General features: G+C 40.4%; 1 protein-coding gene across 3 annotated transcripts in view; it reads left to right on the top strand.

Moving 5' to 3' along the window:
- The first annotated feature begins 16,258 nt into the window (after window positions 1-16,258).
- LOC126266881 (protein twisted gastrulation-like) overlaps window positions 16,259-24,043 on the top strand; it is a 41,530-nt gene continuing 33,745 nt past the window's right edge. Inside the window, exon 1 of one of the 3 annotated variants that reach the window (XM_049971543.1) lies at window positions 16,259-16,344. The gene's annotated coding sequence lies outside the window, so the exon portion shown is untranslated. The other 2 variants (XM_049971544.1, XM_049971545.1) reach the window with 2 other exon arrangements.

Raw genomic sequence — 24,043 nt, 5'->3', positions numbered from 1 at the left:
AGAACCTCATTATCTACCCCTGTTTCCTTGCCACTACATTTGCCCCATTGAAACCATAACCTACAGTCTTCACAGAACACCCACCTCCTTCAGATTTCTACAGCAACCACCACATTTGTTAAACATGGTTTGATAGAAAAATGTACACAAAAGCAGAGAATAACTTAGCACAAGCGCACTGATGTTTCATAGCAGTAACTAAATGCTAATGTAAACAAACTTTTAAGCTTACTTTCGAAAGTTTTAACTAACTACCTAAAGTCTATATGACAGACACAAATTAATTTAGTTTTGAAGTGCTAAGTCTAGTAAGAAAAAATAAAGATCTACACTCACATGAAATTTATGCCTAAAATGTAAACAAAACTAATGACTATCAGCCTTTATGAAATACTTGCTTTTCTATCTAAATATGCTCAGAAAAGCAAAACCTTCAATAGACAGCATAGCGAGGAAGTAAATACACTAGTCTAAAATATAATATTAACTAAATTAGCTCTTATGTAAATATTAATCACTTAGCTTAGTGAGAGCTTCATGGACTTGCATCTGCTTGAGATCGAAATAAGAAATACATGAAAATTGAAATACAAGGGTTGGAACTTAAATAATGGCAACTATTCATTCACAACTGATACAAAAATTGACATGTTTGCACCTGTTACTGTTCTTCAAAGTAGTCACCAGCATTGCATAGAACCCGTTGCCAGCAATGTGGAAGGCATAGTATACCGTTAGCAGAGCCTGTTCTGTTGATGGTGTGAATGGAGTGATCTACTGCCTGTCGAATCTCTGGAACAGTGTTGAAGTGAATGCCATGAAATGGTTCCTTCATCTTCGGAATCAAATCAGTCACAAGGACTTAAGTCATATTACTGTTCATTTTTGGAGCATCACTTGCGACCAACTTTGCAAAAGAAGTGGCAACACTTTCTGCGCAATCCACCCATCATTTTGCATGACAATGCGTGGCCACATACAGCGCGAGCTATGGTTACTGTGTTCAGTCAATGGGACTGGGAAGTACTGTACCATCCACCACACTCCCTGGACTTACGTCCACCATGCTTGCTACTCGGAGATTATCGAAGGAGGTCGGACGTAATTGTGCATCCGCAATTAATGTGGTGGATTCATTGCCCATCAAGGCAAATGAATTGAATGAATGTGTGGTGCCTGTTGGTTTGGACATGTCCAAAAGAACAGACACAACCCAGAATCTGCAGCTGTGATACATATTATGTGATAAATAATTGATTTATTGCCCATTTAGGTGAATCAGTTCTGACTGCCATGGTGTCTGTTTCTTCAGATATGTCCAAAAGGACAGACACCACGCAGTTGCCCCTGCAGTGGCATTAGTTTTACATTCCACTGTGGGTGATTGTTCACACTGAAGCAGGTTGTTGCAGTTTTGATAAGGCACCGTTGTTGTTATTGTTGCGGTCTTCAGTCCCCAGACTGGTTTGATGCAGCTCCCCATGCCACTCTATCCTGTGCAAGCTCCTTCATCTCCCAGTACCTACTGCAACCTACATCCTTCTGAATCTGCTTAGTGTAGTCATCTCTTGGTCTCCCTCTACGATTTTTACCCTCCACGCTGCCCTCCAATACCAAATTGGTGATCCCTTGATGCCTCAGAACATGTCCTACCAACCGATCCCTTCTTCTGATCAAGTTGTGCCACAAACTTCTCTTCTCCCCAATCCTATTCAATACTTCCTCATTAGTTATGTGATCTACCCATTTAATCTTCAGCATTCTTCTGTAGCACCACATTTCGAAAGCTTCTATTCTCTTCTTGTCCAAACTATTTATCGTCCATGTTTCACATCCATACATGGCTACACTCCATACAAATACTTTCAGAAATGACTTCCTGACACTTAAATCTATACTCGATGTTAACAAATTTCTCTTCTTCAGAAACGCTTTCCTTGCCATTGCCAGTCTACATTTTATATCCTCTCCACTTCTACCATCATCAGTTATTTTGCTCCCCAAATAGCAAAACTCCTTTACTACTTTAAGTGTCTCGTTTCCTAATCTAATTCCCTCAGCATAACCCAACTTAATTCGACTACATTCCATTATCCTCGTTTTGCTTTTGTTGATGTTCATCTTATATCCTCCTTTCAAGACCCTATCCATTCCGTTCAACTGCTCTTCCAAGTCCTTTGCTGTCTCTGACAGAATAACAATGTCATCGGCGAACCTCAAAGTTTTTATTTCTTCTCCATAGATTTTAATACCTACTCCGAATTTTTCTTTTGTTTCCTTCACTGCTTGCTCAATATACAGATTGAATAACATCGGGGAGAGGCTACAACCCTGTCTCACTCCCTTCCCGAGCACTGCTTCCCTTTCATGGCCCTCAACTCATATAACTGGCATCTGGTTTCTGTACAAATTGTAAATAGCCTTTCGCTCCCTGTATTTTACCCATGCCACCTTTAGAATTTGAAAGAGAGTATTCCAGTCAACATTGTCAAAAGCTTTCTCTAAGTCTACAAATGCTAGAAACGTAGGTTTGCCTTTTCTTAATCTTTCTTCTAAGATAAGTCGTAGGGTCAGTATTGCCTCACGTGTTCCAGTGTTTCTACGGATCTTCCCCGAGGTTGGCTTCTACTAACTATTCCATTCGTCTGTAAAGAATTCCTGTTAGTATTTTGCAGCTGTGACTTATTAAACTGATAGTTTGGTAATTTTCACATCTGTCAACACCTGCTTTCTTTGGGATTGGAATTATTTTATTCTTCTTGAAGTCTGAGGGTACTTCGCCTGTCTCATACATCTTGCTCACCAGATGGTAGCGTTTTGTCAGGACTGGCTCTCCCAAGGCCATCAGTAGTTCCAATGGAATGTTGTCTACTCCGGGGGCCTTGTTTCGACTCAGGTCTTTCAGTGCTCTGTCAAACTCTTCAGGCAGGATCGTATCTCCCATTTCATCTTCATCTACATCCTCTTCCATTTCCATAATACTGTCCTGAACTGCATCACCCTTGTATAGACCCTCTATATACACCTTCCACCTTTCTGCTTTCCCTTCTTTGCTTAGAACTGGGTTTCCATCTGAGCTCTTGATGTTCATACACATGGTTCTCTTATCTCCAAAGGTCTCTTTAATTTTCCTGTAGGCAGTATCTATCTTACCCCTAGTGAGATAAGCCTCTACATCCTTACATTTATCATCTAGCCATTTTGCACTTCCTGTCGATCTCATTTTTGAGACGTTTGTATTCCCTTTTGCCTGCTTCATTTACTGTGTTTTTATATTTTCTCCTTTCATCAATTAAATTCAATATTTCTTCTGTTACTCAAGGATTTCTACTAGCCCTCGTCTTTTTACCTACTTGATCCTCTGCTGCCTTCACTACTTCATCACTCAAAGCTACCCATTCTTCTTCTACTGTATTTCTTTCTCCCACTGCTGTCAATTGTTCCCTTATGCTCTCCCTGAAACTCTGTGCAACCTCTGGTTCTTTCAGTTTATCCAGGTCCCATCTCCTTAATTTCCCACATTTTTGCAGTTTCTTCAGTTTTAATCTACAGGTCATAACCAATAGATTGTGGTCAGAGTCCACATCTGCCCCTGGAAATGTCTTACAATTTAAAACCTGGTTCCTAAATCTCTGTCTTACCATTATATAATCTATCTGATACCTTTTAGTATCTCCAGGGTTCTTCCATGTATACAACCTTCTTTCATGATTCTTAAACCAAGTGTTAGCTATGATTAAGTTGTGCTCTGTGCAAAATTCTACCAGGCGGCATCCTCTTTCATTTCTTAGCCCCAATCCATATTCACCTACTAAGTTTCCTTCTCTCCCTTTTCCTACACTCGAATTCCAGTCACCCATGACTATTAAATTTTCGTCTCCCTTCACTATCTGAATAATTTCTTTTATTTCATCATACATTTCTTCAATTTCTTCGTCATCTGCAGAGCTAGTTGGCATATAAACTTGTACTACTGTAGTAGGTGTGGGCTTCGTATCTATCTTGGCCACAATAATGCGTTCATTATGCTGTTTGTAGTAGCTTACCCGCATTCCTATTTTCCTATTCATTATTAAACCAACTCCTTCATTACCCCTATTTTTTTGTGCTTATAACCCTGTAGTCACCTGACCAGAAGTCTTGTTCCTCCTGCCACCGAACTTCACTAATTCCCACTATATCTAACTTTAACCTATCCATTTCCTTTTTTAAATTTTTGAACCTACGTGCCCAATTAAGGAATCTGACATTCCACGCTCCGATCCGTAGAATGCCAGTTTTCTTTCTCCTGATAACGACGTCCTCCTGAGTAGTCCCCGCCCGGAGATCCGAATGGGGGACTATTTTACCTCCGGAGTATTTTACTCAAGAGGGCGCCATCATCATTTAATCATACAGTAAAGCTGCATGTCCTCGGAAAAAATTACGGCCGTAGTAGTTTCCCCTTGCTTTCAGCCGTTCGCAGTACCAGCACAGCAAAGCCGTTTTAGTTATTGTTACAAGGCCAGATCAGTGAATCATCCAGACTGTTGCCCTTGCAACTACTGAAAAGGCTGCTGCCCCTCTTCAGGAACCACAGGTTTGTCTGGCCTCTCAACACATAACCCTCTGTTGAGGTTGCACCTACGGTACGGCTATCTGTATCGCTGAGGCACGCAAGCCTCCCCACCAGCGGCAAGGTCCATGGTTCATGGGGGGCACCGTGAGCCTTTATAAAGTATGCGACATCTGTGGGCACTGGTAGTCTGGATTAGGCTGTAAATTGCTTTGAACTACTCATGAGATACATCATTTTAGGGTGTTTGGCACTCACACACATCTGTTTACAAGGCCATTCATGATACTGAAATCACCACTGGGGACAAGGAGAAAAATGAAGTGAAGGTGAAAGGCACTGCATTGCATGCTGTCCTTGATGGTCCTTGTGCTTTTGCAGGTGGTATTTTGAATTTTTCACTTGTGAAGGTGATTAATTTAGTCACGGTACTGGATGGCTTACTCTGGCTACATTCAAGATGGAGGTGTTGAGAGTATGTATCACATAATATGTATCACAGCTGTGGATTCCATGTGGTGCCTCTTCTTTCAGACATGTCCAAAGGAACAGACGCCACGCATTCACATAATTGATTTGCCTTGATGAGCAATGAATCCGTCACATTCAGTGTGGATGCACAATTATATCCAACCTCCTGTGGAAATCTCCAAGTAGTAAGTATGGAGGAAATGGACAGGGACTGCAAATAGGTGGCACTAAGTTGCAATGTGGGTCAGCCGAGATAGTTCGTGCCGGTGGGATAAATGCTGTGTCTAGGTGGTGCAGTGATGAACGCAACTGCTAATAAGCAGGAGATCCCAGTTTCAAATCCTAGTCCAACACACATTTTCTCTCATTATCGCTGATGCCACACAGTCCTGATGCAACTGATATCAATAGACCCTTCCCTTTCCTTTCTCCCCACTCCTCTTTCAATTTACATATTATGTGTCGCTGCTGCGCATTTCGCATGGTGCCTGGTCTTTCAGACATGTCTGAAGGAACAGATACCACACATTCTTATAACTTAGTCTGTGACATGAAGGGGAGGGGTTGCAGATCAATAGCAGCCACATCAGGGGTGGTTTGCATACTTAAGTCAATTTTGGGGACAGGTGGCAATTCCTGTCTTGCCCACAATCATTCGCCTAATTACTGATTTCTTAACTTATGATTTTGTGGATCATTAACACAACTTTTACTTACTCCCCCTGGTGCACTCCATATTGAGAATGTGTGGAGGGCATTTTGTGCACACAGAGCAAAAAGTTCAAAGGTACTTAATGTGGCATTACATGCGAAGGGCGACGGCAGCAATAGTGCACGTGGGAAGTTATGACTCACTAGCACTTGCCTGCTTGTGGCATGGATTCAGTGGTGGCTGCTGGCTGGTGAGGAACTAACTTTAGTAACTTTATCCAACCCATAACTACTTATAATTTGAAGGGAAGGTATGTAAACAAATCTGTAGCACAGCCATGAGCACCCATATGTCATTCTCCTCTGCCAACCTTTTTATGGGCCATCTAGAAGAGACTTTCCTAGCCATCCTAAACACAAAACCCCCAGTCTGGTTCAGACTCATTGATGATATCTTCATGATCTGGACTCAGAGCTAAGACATCCTATCTTCATTCCTTCACAGCCTTAACAACTTCTCTCCATTATGATGGTTGTGTCTGCACCTCTGTCCACATTAAACACACTACAAACACCAACATTACCAGCATTTTGACAGCTGTCATCCCTTTGACACCAAGAAATCCTTACCATAGAGCCTGGCCATATCTGCAGTGACAAAAACTCCCTTGCTCAATATGCTGAGAGTCTCACCTAGGTCTTCACAGACAGGCATTATCCCCCAGGCCTAATCTGCAAACAGATCTCCCATGACAACCCCCCCCCCCCCCCCCAGAAAAAGCCATAAAAGAGTGTCGCCTGCATCACCCAGTGCCAACCCCGGACTTGAACAACTGAACCACATCTTTTGCCAGGGCTTTGATTACATATCATCAAGTCCTGAAATGGGGGACATCTTACCTGAGGTACTTCCCACCCCTCCCAAAGTGGTGTTCCATCACATACCCAGCCTCCACAACATCCTAGTCCATCCCTATGTCATTCCCATTCCCAACCCCTTGCCCGTGGGAGACCCAGGTGCAAAACCTGATTCTGCACGATGTCTGTTCTTTTGGACATATCAGAAAGAACAAACACCATGAGTCATAACTGATTCACCTCATCGGGCAATGAATCCATTATGTATCACATAATATGTATCACAGCTGCAGATTCTGGGTGGTGTTTGTTCTTTTGGACATGTCCAAAGCAACAGGCACCAAGCATTCAACAATTCATTTGCCTTGATGGGCAATGAATCCACCACATTCATTACGGATGCACAATTATGCCCGACCTCCTGTGGTAATCTCAGAGTAGCGAGCATGGAGGACATGGATAGGGGCTATGGATACATGGCGCTAGGTGGGAGTGTGGGCCGATAGAGAGCCATGCTGAGGTAGTCTGTTCATTAGTAATAAACACTGTGTCCAGGTAGCAGAGTGGTTAACAACTGTCTCGCAAGCAGGAGATACTGAGTTCAAGTCCCAGTCTGGCACTCATTTTTGCTCATCACCACTGCTGCAGCACAAAGTACTGATGCAGCTGATCTCCTCCCCATCCTCATCTTCTACCCTATTTATTTGGAGCCCTCTACTTGTCTGTCCCTGCTCCTCTCCTTTTTTGCTCATTTTTTTCCCCACCTCGCTGCCCCACAATCTCCTGGCACTGCACCTATTAGAATTCTAGTTACTGCACACTCCACCAGACAGTGTTTGTCTCTCTCCCCACCTGTACACTACCATCCCTTCCCCTTCACCTTCCCCTTCCCCACACCCTCCAGATTGTTGCTTGTATCCTACATGATAGCTGTATTCTGGACCGAGATGCTGAAGTTGGCAGTCATGTGTGCGTGAGGTGCGCTTGTCTTTGTGTGTGAATAGTGTGTGCTTCTCTTTTACTGATGAAGACTGTGGCCAAAAGGTTTATGTAAGTGTCATTTAATTGTGTCTGTCTGCATCTTGATGTGTCTTATTTAGAGTAAGTAGCAACCTGTTTTTTTCTACATTGTAACTATAAAAACAAGTGAACATTATGCTGTTGTCCTTTCATGTTGTGCTAACGGTACTAAACTTAATCCAATGCGCATTTTCAAGCACAAAACAATGGCAAAAACTTCTGAAATACCACTAGATGGTGGTGTTCACGTACATGACAAGGTCTGGATGTGTGAGGCTGGTATGAAATTATGGTTTCATTTATACCTGAAAAACAGAGTACCTGGGGAGAAATATCTCAAGTAAATGCCAATCACACCGTAAAACACCGTTCTATCCCAGAATACATTAATATTAGAGTCCTCCAAGGAAGTGGCTTTGCCCAATATTCTTCTTGATATATATTATTGATTTTCTGCCAAGTGTCGAATACAATGAAACAGAACTGTTTGGTGATGACAGTAAAATTACAATCAGTGATGCATCACCAGCGTAGAGAAATGCTCATGCATGTATGCAGGTGATTAGATCACAACAAATTAACCTTAAACGGAAAAAAAGACCAATGGCATTGGTTTCCATATAAGCAGAAAATCGAAAAATAACTTTTAAAAACTGAAAGATGAGCTCATAGAATGTGTGTCAAAAACAACATTTCTAAGGGTGCCTGTTGACGCACAACTAAAGAGGACTGAGCATATTACAGCCATCAGGAAGCAAATAACTTAAGCATGCTTTGCACTAAGAATAATAAACTCAATGTGTGGTAGCTAATGTTCCATAACAACATATTTTGCATATGTTCATTCTATAATTAGTTAGGAGATAATGTTCTGTGGCACAAATGAGCATAATAAACAAACAATCTTTAAGCTACAAAAAACTGCTGTATGATTATGACAAAAAGTAGCAATAGAACTCACTTCAGTCAGTTGTTTAAATCTATGTGAACCTTGAATGTTCTATTGAGGACATATTGCAAACAGTGATCTACATAAAGGAACACACCAGTCAGTACCCATCGAACAGGTGTCTGCATGAATGTGGAACCTGATTGAACCACCTCTAGGTTACATCTCAGTAGGAAAAACAAAAACCCAAAATTGTGCTGTATAATGGAATTAAACTACACAATAAACTTCCACAAGTGATGAAAGACAAAAGTGAAAACATACCTTCAGGAGTACCCTAAAAAATTACCTGTTATAAAAGTGATTTGTACTATAAAGGATTAACTAAACTAATGATTAATTACTGCCGTTAAGAGGCACTTTTGCAATATGTTCAATAGAATATTGAAATATTACATACAAACATGTAATGTAGTAAAGCAAATAATGTATGTAGCTGTTTATGTGTTGACAACATCTATACCATTTATATTGTTTATGGATGGATGAATAAATAAATAAAATGTTTTGTGTGTCAGTAGCTGCCTTTACAAGTTCATTCAACCACCAAAGGGAAAATAAGATTTCCTACGAACCTGAATAGCAGGCATTGTTTGTGCTAATGTGTGCCATGACTTGCAGTTGGCTCCACCAAGTGTACTCAATAGACATTCCATAAAATAGACAATATCACCCACAAAATAAACTGCGTGCACAGTGCTCTTCCTTTTTGATCTGCTAGCCACTTTTCTCAGGGTGGGGCAGGAGGGGAGGGGAAGGGGGTCCATCACTCACCTCATATATAACTAAAAGTATCATGCGGACACTACATCTTGGCAGTTTTAGTTGGGGAGTGTTTTGTACTATGGTCATGTACGTTACTGGTAGAGGCCGGGCCTGAACTACCACTGCCATCTGCAGCAAACAACTGTGCTGTAGCATTTACCAAATGTTTTTTGGACTCCAATTTGCTTTGCATTGTGGATTGCTAGTTTTTTCCTAATTTTGAAATGAGACTAATCCTGGTGCATAAAGGGCTTTGAATGAGACTCTCACCAGAAAAAAGGAATCAATGATCCCTATGATTGTTATGTCAGTTTCATTTTGTGGAAACACAGACTGTGGACATAGGATGGCAGCTCTTAAAGAGCGCACTGCTCCTCTCCCCTTGGACAGTCCAAGTTCTCATTTGTTTACATTTGTGGCTGACTGCAGTGATATACTGTCTGCACAATATCTAGAACACCAACCTCTTTGGTTCTCCTAACATTTTAGGAAGACTGAGCCCTATCCCAACTGATGAGGCATCCTGTGCTGATACCAAGGTCCCTTGGTAACTAGGAATCCTTAATACTGCTTGGAGGTATGTGACCATATGCAGACTATAATTTTGCTTTTAATTAATCAGTTTGATAACTCCACTTTATTTCAGAAATAAATATGTTTTAAAAATATGCAAATGCAGTCATGGCCAAGTAGCATAGATTATAACAAGATTATGAAGAGCATAGCTGTTACTCACCGTATAGCCCAACAAACACACACACACACACACACACACACACACACACACACACACACACACACACGACGAACAGTCTCTGGTAGCTGAAGTGAGACTCTCTGAGTCTGGATTCAGCCAGAGACTATGGTCATATGTGTGAGTTGAGTTTGCGTGAGAGAGAGAGAGAGAGAGAGAGAGAGAGAGAGAGAGAGAGAAATGGCCAATACTTCATCAAAGCATTTATGTAACTTTACACAGAACAGTATAAGGTATATTGTGACAAAGTCAAAATCTGGTTAATACAAACATTAGAGCTGAGTGTTATTTACATCCCTCAGTCCAAACAGTATAATAAATTTTAGATGGAGTCGCTAATAACTTACATTTTTATTTCAGTTTTTAATATTGGGAAACTTCCTATTTCTTGCCTGTCTACTGCTAACCTGTTATCAATTTAGCACCAGAATATAAAACCTCTAATCAGAAACCTAGAAAGAAATGCAATTTTTTCATGGAAATTAATTTTATTTTAAATTCACAGTTTCTCCTGAATCCACTCTGATTAACCATAAATGCCCTTAATAAGTAAATGTATTATCCACATTTGTGTAAGAATCCCAAAATCCTTGAAGAGAACTCTGCACGATGTTTGAATACCTGCTTTACATAACATTATTATTTCATACTTTTATATAATGAACATTTCTTTGGCCTTGTCTCCACTGCCTCAGAAGTTTATGCCTTAGTACACTGCTGAGTGGAAGTATGCATACAATCCTGACTCTAGGACAACAGAATGAGAGAGATTTTTAAGTGCAAAGTAGGCAGAAAGGAGCTTGCTCATTAACTTAAAACTGTGCTTGTGCTTCCTCAGTTTATCATCTGTATGGATGGCTAGGACAAGTTTCATTTTGTATGTGTCAATCTCTCTTTCTGGTACTTGTAAGCCAAGTCTATTTCTTTGAAATTGAATGATTTGAGTTTTTGTAATACTGAGAGTAAAGGTGTTTGTTATGAAACAATGGCAAGTTTGTTCCATTATATCACAGCGTGTATCTAGTATGGCTGTATTTGTGCCCCCTTATCAGTATACATGTATCATCTGCAAACATAGCAGGTTTTGAATTTCCGTCCAAAGCCTTTACCAAATTATTTATGAATGACAAGAACAGGCATTGGCCGAGAACTGGACCTTGTGGGACTGCATATTTAATGGTTTCTCACGCAGATATTTTTGTTCCCTCTGATATCATTTATTAAATTCCTTCTGTTTTCTCTTGTTGACTCCATCCAGGCAACAGAGGTGTTTGTGACATCATAACATGTCAGTTTCCCTAATAGAATTTTAGAATCTACACAACTCCTCTGTAAGATCTCACAAAATGACTGGAGGGTAATTTCTGTTGTTTAGTTCTATCAGAACTGAGTTTGAGCAGAGGGAGCAGGGGGGATTCATTTTCAGAGATCGTCTATTGCTTTCTAGATAGAGAAGGCTTCACAGAAGTCTAGTTGTGCCAGATAAAAACAGCCGTTTGCATAATGTAGGAGGGGCAGTGATTTTTTTGGAGTAGCTGTTTTTTTTTTCTAAACATACATATATAAGGTAATCTAGAAGTAATTTCCATAATTATCAGATTAAGCAGATTACTGTGAGTCATAATTTTTGTTCGTGTACTTTACATCAGGGGTTGCTTCTGTGTTTTAATGCGTAACTTGTCATGTTGCACATTTCTAAAGGTTCTTCTTCTTGATAGGTTTTGCAAAACATGACATTTGAATAAGTGAGTGAATGAATGAATGAATGAATGAATGAAAGAACTGTTGTTGAAAACTTAATAACATGCTATAATAAAAGACCTTCTCAGAAATGTTTTGGAACGTGGTAAGGAGTAAGATGGATCTGCAATTAGAGGTCATATGCTTATCCCCCCCCCCCTTTTTTTTATTAAAGAGCATTACTGCTGTCAGTGTTTTGGGAAATGAATCTTGATTCATTGATTATTTACAGAGTCAAATCAATTGGGGAACTACCATCACAGCACGAGATTTTTGTGCTTTGATTGTAATACCATCATAATCATAGGAGTTATTGCTTTTCAGCTGGTAAGACATTGGGTTTGCTCTCAGGAGGATGGTAATTTGGTTCACATACCTATGTGGCTAACTAGATTGACATTGTTTATGGTATTGCTAAATCACTTGATGCAAATTTTGGACTGGATTCTTTGCAAAGGGCAATTTCCTTCTACATCACTTCCTAATTCCAACTTTTATTCTGTGTATAATAAAGATTGTCCTCAACAGGATGTTAAGTCCTTATCATTTCTCCTGAAAATTCTTGCTTATTTCAGTGACATCTCTAAGTGAACATAAACTGCTGCATTCTGGGTGTATCAGTCTGAAACCTGTCGACTGTGGTGAACACAGCTTCATGGTGTCTCCAGACTGCTGCCAGTTGACTGCCCCCAAACACAAGCTCTTCTCTCTAGCGTTTTCTTAACTGTATAAATCTTGACTCCACTGTGTACATTGAAGAAGCCAGTTGTATGAAAATACTAAAAACTGAAAACTATAAAGAATGAAACAAAATAATAAACCCTGGCATGCTTTCAACAGTAATTAACACTAACCAAACTCTTGTGCAACGCACTAACAGACAATAGAAAAAGAATCCTCTCTCTGTGGCCCAGGTTTAGAGGTGTCCGTAATAAACCTGATATTCTTCATGAGCTTAAATTGTTTATTAATTTATTTATTCATACGTAAACAAATTTCTTTGTATGGATGTTGTCAGTATACATACATATGTACATTATTTTGTCACATGAGAATATATATATATATATATATATATATATATATATATATATATATAAAACAGAAAGAAACTTCCACATGGGAAAAATATATTAAAAACAAAGATTCCAAGACTTACCAAGCGGGAAAGCGCCGGCAGACAGGCACATGAACAAAACACACAAACACACACACAGAATTACGAGCTTTCGCAACTGGCAGTTGCTTCGTCAGGAAAGAGGGAAGGAGAGGGAAAAATGAAAGGATGTGGGTTTTAAGGGAGAGGGTAAGGAGTCATTCCAATCCCGGGAGCGGAAAGACTTCCCTTAGGGGAAAAAAAGGACAGGTGTACACTCGCACACACACACACACACACACACACACACACACACACACACACACATATCCATCCGCACATACACAGACACAAGCAGACATATTTAAAGGCAAAGAGTAAGGGCTTACTCTTTGCCTTTAAATATGTCTGCTTGTGTCTGTGTATGTGCGGATGGATATGTGTGTGTGTGTGTGTGTGTGTGTGTGTGTGTGTGTGTGTGTGTGTGCGAGTGTACACCTGTCCTTTTTTTCCCCTAAGGGAAGTCTTTCCGCTCCCGGGATTGGAATGACTCCTTACCCTCTCCCTTAAAACCCACATCCTTTCATTTTTCCCTCTCCTTCCCTCTTTCCTGACGAAGCAACTGCCAGTTGCGAAAGCTCGTAATTCTGTGTGTGTGTTTGTGTGTTTTGTTCATGTGCCTGTCTGCCGGCGCTTTCCCGCTTGGTAAGTCTTGGAATCTTTGTTTTTAATATGGAAAAAAGAACACATTGACACCGGTGTGTCAGACCCACCATACTTGCTCTGGACACTGCGAGAGGGCTGTACAAGCAATGATCACACGCACGGCACAGCGGACACACCAGGAACCGTGGTGTTGGCCGTCGAATGGCGCTAGGCATTTGTGCACTGCCGCCGTCAGTGTCAGCCAGTTTGCCGTGGCATACGGAGCTCCATCGCAGTCTTTAACACTGGTAGTATGCCACGACAGCGTGGACGTGAACCGTATGTGCAGTTGATGGACTTTGAGCGAGGGCGTATAGTGGGCATGCGGGAGGCCGGGTGGACGTACCGCCGAATTGCTCAAAACGTGGGGCGTGAGGTCTCCACAGTAAATCGATGTTGTCGCCAGTGGCCGGCGGAAGGTGCACGTGCCCGTCGACCTGAGACCGGACCGCAGCGACGCACGGATGCACGCCAAGACCGTAGGATCCTACGCAGTGCCGTAGGGGACCGCACCGCCACTTCCCAGCAAATTAGGGCACTGTTGCTCCTGGGGTATAGGCAAGGACCATTCGCAACCGTCTCCATGAAGCTGGGCTACGGTCCCGCACACCGTTAGGCTGTCTTCCGCTCACGCCCCAACATCGTGCAGCCCGCCTCCAGTGGTGTCGCGACAGGTGTGAATGGAGGGGCGAATGGAGACGTGTCGTCTTCAGCGATGAGAGTCGCTTCTGCCTTGGTGCCAATGATGGTCGTATGCGTGTTTGGCGCCGTGCAGGTGAGTGCCACAATCAGGACTGCATACGACCGAGGCACACAGGGCCAACACCCGGCATCATGGTGTGGGGAGCGATCTCCTACACTGGCCGTACACCTCTGGTGATCGTCGGGGGACACTGAATAGTGCACGGTACATCCAAACCGTCATCGAACCCATCGTTCTACCATTCCTAGACCGGCAAGGGAACTTGCTGTTCCAACAGGGCAATGCACGTCCGCATGTATCTCGTGCCACCCAACGTGCTCTAGAAGGTGTAAGTCAACTACCCTGGCCAGCAAGACCTCCGGATCTGTCCCCCGTTGAGCATGTTTGGGACTGAATGAAGCGTCGTGTCACGCGGTCTGCACGTCCAGCACGAACGCTGGTCCAACTGAGGTGCCAGGTGGAAATGGCATGGCAAGCCGTTCCACAGGACTACATCCAGCATCTCTACGATCGTCTCCATGGGAGAATAGCAGCCTACATTGCTGCGAAAGGTGGATATACACTGTACTAGTGCCGACATTGTGCATGCTCTGTTGCCTGTGTCTATGTGCCTGTGGTTCTGTCAGTGTGATCATGTGATGTATCTGATCCCAGGAATGTGTCAATAAAGTTTCCCCTTCCTGGGACAATGAATTCACGGTGTTCTTATTTCAATTTCCAGGAGTGTATATAAAAAAACAAAGATTCCAAGACTTAACAAGCGGGAAAGAGCCGGTAGATAGGCACAATGAATAAAACACACAAACACACACACAGAATTTCGAGCTTTCGCAACCAGCGGCTGCTTCGTCAGGAAAGAGGGAAGGAAAAGGAAAGATGAAAGGATGTGGGTTTTAAGGGAGAGGGTAAGGAGTCATTCCAATCCCGGGAGCGGAAAGACTTACCTTCGAAACCTCGAAATTCTGTGTGTGTGTTTTATTCATTGTGCCTATCTACCAGTGCTTCCCGCTTGGTAAGTCTTGGAATCGTTGTTTTTAATATATTTTTCCCATGTGGAAGTTTCTTTCACACACAATTTATCATTGAATTACATAATGCAGAAGAACCTGCTTCAATCAAAAGAAATAGATCACAAGAATCCTCCAATACTTGTATGGGTAAATTACAATCTAGAATGTCCACTTTGTAATTGATTAACCTGATTATTTATTTACGCAGATTTTATGCTGCATGAATTCTCTAATTGAGTAAAAACTATTTTTTAACACATATTCGGTAAGGAATTCTTTAAATTTACAGACTTGCTTTATGTTTTTGATTTCTTTTGGCAATTTATTGTATATTTTGACACCTCAGTAAAACATAGTGGTTTGGGTTTTAGTTTTATTCATTCTGTCTAGGTACAAGCAATTACTGTTTCTGGTTTGGTGATCATGTATGCAGCTGTTTGCTAAATATTGCTCAATATTTTTGTGAATAAAAACTGTAGTTTGCAACATATATTCACGTGGGATTGTCACAATACCCCATTTTTTAAATAGCTCACTGCAGAGTGCTCTTTTGTGCCTCTTGCTCATTATTCTGATTGCTCGTTTTTGCAATCTGAACACACATTTCACATTTTGGGCATTTGCATCCCCAGAATGTTATGTCGTAACTTATTATAGAATGTATGTGTGCAAAGTATATCATTGTCTGGCATGAACTATTGCACACAGTGACTGATATTTGTAAGGCACAGCATGCTGTGCTAATTTTTTTCCCAAGCATCCTAATATGTTCATGGTAAATATTATAGCAGAAAGTAACTCCATTAGTGTAGTATTGCATGGTACAATTGTATTAGAAAAGGTTTAATATTCAGAAATTGTAGCAACGGGCAGTTTGATGTTACTAGTGAGCAATCTGTAGCCGTCTTGTATTCCATGTTGTTAAAAGATATTCGTTAGCATATCGTTGAGGTATGAATGCTGCTAAAATCGATTCAATAACGAACCGAATGGCTCACAGTTTGCCTGTCGTTTCATTTGCCACTGTAGTAATACCGGGATTCTGCTCTGTGGATTTCGTAAACTTGGTAAGTCGATAATCAGTCGGAAGGGAGTATTAGTGCGGGAGTGATAAGTCTTGTCTCCAGGAATGCATGACGACATACGAGCCGAGCGAGAGCCTGTGGGTTCCATAGTGGGGAAGCGCAACTTATATGCATACCGCGCAAATTCACGTCATTGTGATCAGGAATCGAAACGTGCACATTAAAGGAAATTCCAAAACAGTCGAGTAGAGGGGATGTGTGGACAGCTGTTTACCAAATACCTGTAAGCTTTGGTGCTCGCCTATACCCGCTGTGTGTGTCACGTTAAAGTATCGGTAAACATTCTCGTCTAGACGCAGCCATGAACGTCGTCCAAGTATTTTTGGAATAGCAGTTAGGTCCACTGTCCGGTTCTGCTCACAATCTTTCTTGGGTAAGCATCCGTTCAACAATCTAATTATTCGATATTGTTTTCTTGCCACAAGAACTTAGAAATATTACTCATCTTCTACTGACTAACAATTCACGTATGTAAATTGTATATAATGTCGCATTCAATACAATGGAATTTCCTTTCGCGTTCCTTTTTTCCCCCTGGAGTCTATTACGTATTCGCGTTCAGCGAACGCATTTGACCATTTGTTATCGCACTGGTCTTTAAGAAATTAACTGCCCCTATGGTACAGAAATAAACCGATAATTTGGAATTCATCTTTATCGATCCGTGAAAAAAAGAAATGCCGTTTACGATGCTTGAAAACGTAGAAAGATGAATGTGAATCGCAAAAAGACATACGACTGCAAAAGGAGAATTATTTAATAGTATTCCTTGAGCTAAGCTCGAGAAAAGGAGCTGGAACTAAATGAGCCTACATGCGACAGAAATCGCCTATGGAAAAAGAAAGCTAGTTTTATTGAGGATAAGAAGCATTTCCATTCCACACGGATGCTGACTAAGGTCTATTCGTTGTTCCAGAATGACTAGATGCCTGGCAATGTGCGAAATGCGAATGTAGTCTCCAAAGCGAGTACTTGTCAACACCACAACGAACTTCAGATAAATTCGAAATGCACAAGTGTGTGCTCGCTTCGACTTAATTGTAGATATAGTCAGTGAGGACGGATTATTCTTAATATTTCTAATTGGAAAAAAAAGTCTTACAGAACAACTTCAAGTCCATGCAAGGATAGTTCACATATTTTCCACTTTCCAGTAATGACAGTAATGAACGTTTTTTTTCTTCATGTTGGCAAATGGCAAGTAAAACATTCGAATGATGGACGCCTATTGTCAAACTAGAGTGTTGGATGCACTGCAGTGCTTATTGTTTGTTTAATGGTGGCATGTTGAGTGTTGTCAAGTAAAATGAGTGTGTAAACGTTTAGCTGATTTCGACTAACATCAAAAGAATCGGAAGGGGTAGTGCAGGAGTTAGGCAAGTAAAACGTGTATTAGGTACGTCTATAAAGCCATATCACTGCTGTACTATACGATTGCTGTGATGGAAATGGGCATTCTTAAAAGCAACAAACAGCAGCGTATATTACTTTGTAATATTAGGTTTTCCTATTGCTCGTATTTATGAGCAGCCTATAATATCATAATATTATGATTTAGTTTTTTTCAAAATGTGGTGGGAAATTAAATTTAGGTCTGTGAAAAGTTTGAGGTTGGTATGTATTACAAACAGGGTTCAAGTACATAGATCGCTTGTCTTTAAAATCGTATGTAATAATTTCCCTGTTATCTCGTAAATGTGGAGTACCTGTGATTGGCATATCTTTATTGTACTTTATCGTGTGTTGTGTATCGTATGGGTTCCGTTGCTATAGTTGTTTCACATATTTTAGTCCCCATTCGCCCCTCAACCAGATTCTACACTTTTTATGTGCATAGTGCGATCACGTAATGTTGCTTTTATTTAGTTGCATGCATACTAAGTTTTTCACCCTCGAGCGCAATCGCTGGGTGCAAGGACTTCAAATGACATTTTATTTTATTGTCCAACAAATGCTTCTTGTATTATGAGCTGACCGCCTTGAGTTTGTCGCCTATTTCATGGGTATACTGTAGGTGATTGTGTCGTTAAGATTAAATTTTTGGCATTTTTTGTTTTCACACACCAGAAATTAGAATTGTGATTTCTGCAGTTTTCCACTTTTTTTGTTGTTATAGAGTCCCGCCAATGTTAAGACAGTTCTTTGGTTGTTTTTGTTTCTAAACTTGTAGGTAATAGTGTAATGGCTGTCTTGGAACTGTGCATGTAACATAACAAAAACAGATAAAAATGATTACTAATAAATAAAGATGAATTCTTGCATTAATCACATGACATCTGTTAAACTTGACTCTTAATAAGTTGTACTTACAAGAGTGTGGCACTAAATTAAACACATCTAAATCTATAAACTGCGAACCACCATTAGGTGTGTGGCACCTGGTACAAGCCATTGTACTAGTTTGTAGGGTTTCTTCCTGTTCCACTCACAAACAGAGCATGGAAAGAAAGATTGTTTGAATGCTTCTGTGTGTGTGTGTGTGTGTGTGTGTGTGTGTGTGTGCAGTAATTATTCTAATCTTATCCTCATAATCCCTTTAGGAGGTTGTAGTACATACCTGTAGTCGTCATTTAAAGCCGATTCCTGAAACATTCTTAGTAGACTTTCTTGGGATATTTTACATAGCATATATCTTCAACAGTCTTTCCGTTCAGTTCCTTCAGTATCTCTGTGACATTCTCCCACTAATTAAACAAATCTGTGATCATATGTGCTGCCTTTCTCTATATACTTTGTAGGCGACTTGCCTACAACAAATAGCCGTCCAGAATAATGAGTTAACGAAAAAATATTTATTCGTGAAAACTCACAATGAGAAGAAAACTAAAAAAACAACAGAGAAGTAACAAAAACTAGGAGATTCTATAGTCTTACGGCAAAGATAAAAAACAACACACGACAAAAAAATAAAAAAAAAACTTCCGCGCGCTTTTGATATCACTTTGCACCAGACATGAAAAATATCACTGCCACAACTTCAATATCCCCTGATAGTCCCATCTTTTACTGTTCCCACACACTTGAGCAGTATTCTAGAACTGCTTGCATGAGTAATTAGTAAGCAATTTCTTGTTGACTAATCACACTTCCCCAGTAATCTACCAATAAACCAAAGACTACCACCTACTTTACCCACAACTGAACCTATGTGATCATTCCGTTTCATATCTCTACAAAGTGTTACACCCAGGTATTTGTATGACTGGCCAATTCTAACATTGACTCATTGATATTAGTTATAAGATACTACATTTTTCATTTTGTGAAGTGCAAGACTTTACATTTCTGAACATTTAGAGGAAATCATATCAGGATCTGACTGAATATTTATGCAGCTTCTTTCAGTTAGTACAGCATCATTTGAAGAAACCCTGACTTTACTATTAATATTGTCTTCAAGGTTAATAATATAGAACATGAATAGCAAGAGTCCCAACACATATCCCTGGGTACAACCGGAGTTAACTTCTACATCTGACAATGACTCTCCATCCAAGATAACATATTGTGTCCTCCCCACCGTAAGTCCAGTCACAAATTTCACTTGCTATGCCATATGATCTCTTACTTTAGATAGTAAACTTACGTGCGGTACCAAGTCAAACGCTTTTCAGAAATTAAAAAAAATAGTGCATGTATTTGGTTGCCTTGATCCAAAGTATGTCATGAGAGAAATGTTAAAGTTCGGTTTCACACGATCGTGTTTTCGAAAACCGTGCTGGTTGGCATTGAGGTGGTCATTCTGTACGAGGTACCTCGTTATGTTCAAGCTTGGAATGTATTCTAAGGTTCTACAACAAATCATCGTCAAGGATATTTGACGGTACAGTTTTGTGGATCACTTCTACTCCCCTACTCTGCACTTAACCGTGCCCTTTTCCAAGAACTGTACACGGTTTTGTGTCTGAGGGGTCTAGGATAGGTTATAGTTAGGTGAGGAGCTAACTCAGTGATCCCATTTGGCCCTGGAGCTTTGTTCAATTTAAATGATTTCAGCTGTTTCTCAATACCACTGATGCAGTACTTATTTCATCCATTTTTCCAATTGTACAAGGATTAAATTGGGGCAATTCTCCTGTATTTTCCTTTGAAAATCAAGTTAAACAATCCAGCTTATGCTTTGTATCCCTCAATGTCCATTCCTGTCTCATTCACTATGGACAGGACACTAACTTTGATGCCACCAACAGCCTTTACATATGACATGAATTTCTTTGGGTTCTGTGAAAGCTCACGTGACAATATTCTGTGTAGTCATTGAAGGAATCACGCATTTTTCTCTTGACAGCCAAACACATTTCATTCAGTATCTCTCTATCTATAGCCCTACTCTTTATTTTGCACCTACTGTCCATCAATCTCTGTTTCTTTATAGTGTGTGTATATCATGTAGGTTCCCTCCCATTATGAACTGTTATACTGGGTTCATATCTATCCAGTGTGTGGTCAACTATTCTTTTAAACTTTAGCCAGAATTTCCTCTGCATGCTCCTGACTTTTGCTGAAAGTTTCAAGTTTCTCATTGAGGTATGACATTAGTGATTTTTTTTATATACTTTAGTGAACGTATATATCTTTCTGCTTGTTTCAGTTATTCTTTGTACTTCGGTAATCGTTGTTACCCCAATCATGTCATGGTCACTGATACCAATTTTGATGTGGATGTCCTCAAAGAGGTCTGGTCTACTTGTTGCCATTAGATCCAATATATTTCCATCATGAGTGTGGTTCCCAACTATCTGCTCTAAATATTTTTCAGAGAATGTATTTAGTAAAGTTTCACAGGCTGTCTTATCACACCCACCACTTAGAGACCTGTAATTTCCTCAATTGATTGTTGGATAATTAAAGTCTCCAGTGACACAATCAGTTAAGTGAGTAGCAGCCTGTGATGTGTAGTGCATATGTGACGTATTTAGAGGGACACTACAGTTCTCAAGCATATGGCGCAAGTCCGGGAAGTTGCAGCCTAGCTTTTCACAGAACCTTTGAGGTATCTTGTTCAGTCCTTCCACTCGACTCAGAAGCAGATGGTCACTATTAGTTCAGGGGAAAATTAAGCAAATTATGAGTTTCGTTGAAACTCCATGCACAGGGCTGGTCTTCTCAACCTTTTCCACCATTCACTGGAATGGCCCAAGAATGATCTCAGAGCTCAGACGACAGGTGTCGTTTGTTTCAATGTGTGCCACACTCTCTGGTTGGCTGCACCCGGTTCTCGAATGGCTGCTGGAATAGCCTCTTCAACATGCTAAATGAGGCCCCAGGCATACACACTAAGAGCAGCCATTGTCCTTTCCTGTCCTTTGCTGCCATTTCCCTAAAGGGTACCACCATTCACTGTACATTTGGAGCTTAATAGGCCCCTATCCCTTTGCGTTTGCCTTCTTCTTACACTGGAGAAAACATGTTTCCTCAAAATAGGTGAAGTGAGTCAAACTGGCTCAGTTTCAGTTTTAGTGAAAAACAGCACCTGAAACTTGTTGGTTGGGGGATCAGTACAACAGCCTGAGTCCTCCCTGTCTTCCCTAGTCGCCATCCACACTGTAAAAGATGCCTAGATCTACCATTGACACGCCACTCGCAGTCGACTGGATGGGTAGTAACAGATCCTCTATTTTCTGTAGAGGAAGTAGGACCCACAGGAGAGGATAATACATTAGGTATCTTTGGTACATGTATCACATGTACACGACTCTTGGGGGCTCTCCCAACACACTGATTAGCAGCAGCTGCCAATTGTTTAGCATTAGTCAGGGCAATTTCCAGCTGTTTAAAAACATTAACCAACTCATTCTGTGTTCGAGAACAGCATTCACAGTGGGTCTGCATTTTGGCTGGTGCAGTGTATTACAAGGCAGTGCACAGATAACTTTAAATTAAGCCCTCTGATTATCTTTTAATCTGTTGAGCTAAAAGATGCTAATTCCCTATAATAATTGAAGCAAATACACACAATGAGATTTCTGTTAAGGCTGTACAAAAACCTGTGGAAAATTTACTAGTTTCCTAAAATGTTTTGATGTTAATTATAGTTGTTAGCAAACCCAAAAGAGAGTTAATTTACATTAAATCCAGATAATATTTAGGGTTACTCCTCTTCAAGGGAAAACTAGATGTAACAGAATATGTTAGTTAGAAAATCTGCTACAGTAACTAAATCATGAACACAAATTTGCTACAAATTGTTCATAGATTATGCAAACAACAACAGTAGCCACTGAAAATTCTCAAAAATTCACATTTATTTGCGTTGATCTACAGTGAAATTCAGGGGTGATACATTCTTTCGCAGAACTGTGAAATTCAAACACTGATTTGCTACAAAATAAATTATGTATCCAAATAATTCATACTGGTAACCTGCAAAAATATAGTTTTGTAAAATTTTAAAAGAGCACAATTTAGTTTGGCATAGTCCATATCGATTCAGGCAGGCTAGGAAAAAATCTTACCTTCATAGTCTCGGTTGTCATTGAATTTAGCATATGTTAAAATAAAGTAAGGAACTCACTTTTTTTTATCTCCAAAAAAATTTCTGCTCCGAGATACAGCCCTCCAAAGCTGACACTGGACATACCATTTTGAACATGCGAATTTTAGAAAAAATTTTAAAATGCTATTTCTCTGGACCAGTTCTAGATTTTTTATTTTTAAAGGTAATTGCTTTGTGATTACAAAGAAATCCTCAATCGGGATTATCTGTCAAAGTTCTTTTACTATAGCGTTCTGAATGTTTTTTATAATTTATGGAAAATTTAAAAAAAAATGCCAGCTCTTTCCCCCCCCCCCCCCCCCCCCCCCCCACATAGTTCTACATTCCGTGAAAAGGAGAGTTTCCACTTTGAGGTTGAAGAGGTGACATGAACATTTGAAATTTTTGCCATACATAAAACCTTTTTTTATTACCACATTATTACATAAAAATTAAAACCTAGCCTTATTTAACATAATTTTAGTTTTGAAAGATGAGTAAGAGACTCATTTTTCAAGCATTTTAAATGGTTCCAAAATGTTTGTGAAAGGTCCAGAGACTTAAAGGTTTCAATTTGTACAACTTCTTTGCACTCTGTTTTGTACTGAAATTAGCCAGTCAAAGAACTAAAACTGTGTTCCACTGCTTCAGTACCTTCCTTTGATGTAGAGTGATGCCTTCGTGTTAAACCAATAGGAAGTAACACTAATGGCATTGTTGCTGTCCTTCAGCTGGAAACCTTTATCCATGAGCTGCTCCATGTGGTAGTATAAAGTTCACTACAAGTTTGTTTAACTCGTAACTGGTATCTATAATCTCTGCAATCCACCTGCCAGTCATACACACAAGCCACAAACACTCCCTTCTCAGGTTGTGAATCTGAATATTATCCTGCTGTTTCTGAGTTGTTGGCCGAACAAACGAAATTTCTTCTTTCTTGCACTTTAAAGTGCGTGAAATATGAGTTTGCCCATCACTTTGAGTCCAAAAATGTGTCTCCTGAATTCCTTTCATAGGAGTAAGTAGTTTGTGTGGGCCATTCTTCTTTTTCTGGTCATGGAATTGTTCGATTTCCTCCTGAATGAGGGCTGTGGATGTGTAAGATTTCACAACTCTCTTAAAATCTGCAGCATTCTGAAGCACAGCTGTATTTGGTCTGGAAAGATTGTTTCATAGCATGGTGCTTCAGCAGGCCTCCTACTCCAA

This window comes from Schistocerca gregaria, chromosome 4 (genome assembly GCF_023897955.1).
Source record: "Schistocerca gregaria isolate iqSchGreg1 chromosome 4, iqSchGreg1.2, whole genome shotgun sequence".
Lineage (NCBI taxonomy): Eukaryota > Metazoa > Arthropoda > Insecta > Orthoptera > Acrididae > Schistocerca > Schistocerca gregaria.
This window is presented reverse-complemented; position numbering and strand designations above follow the sequence as displayed.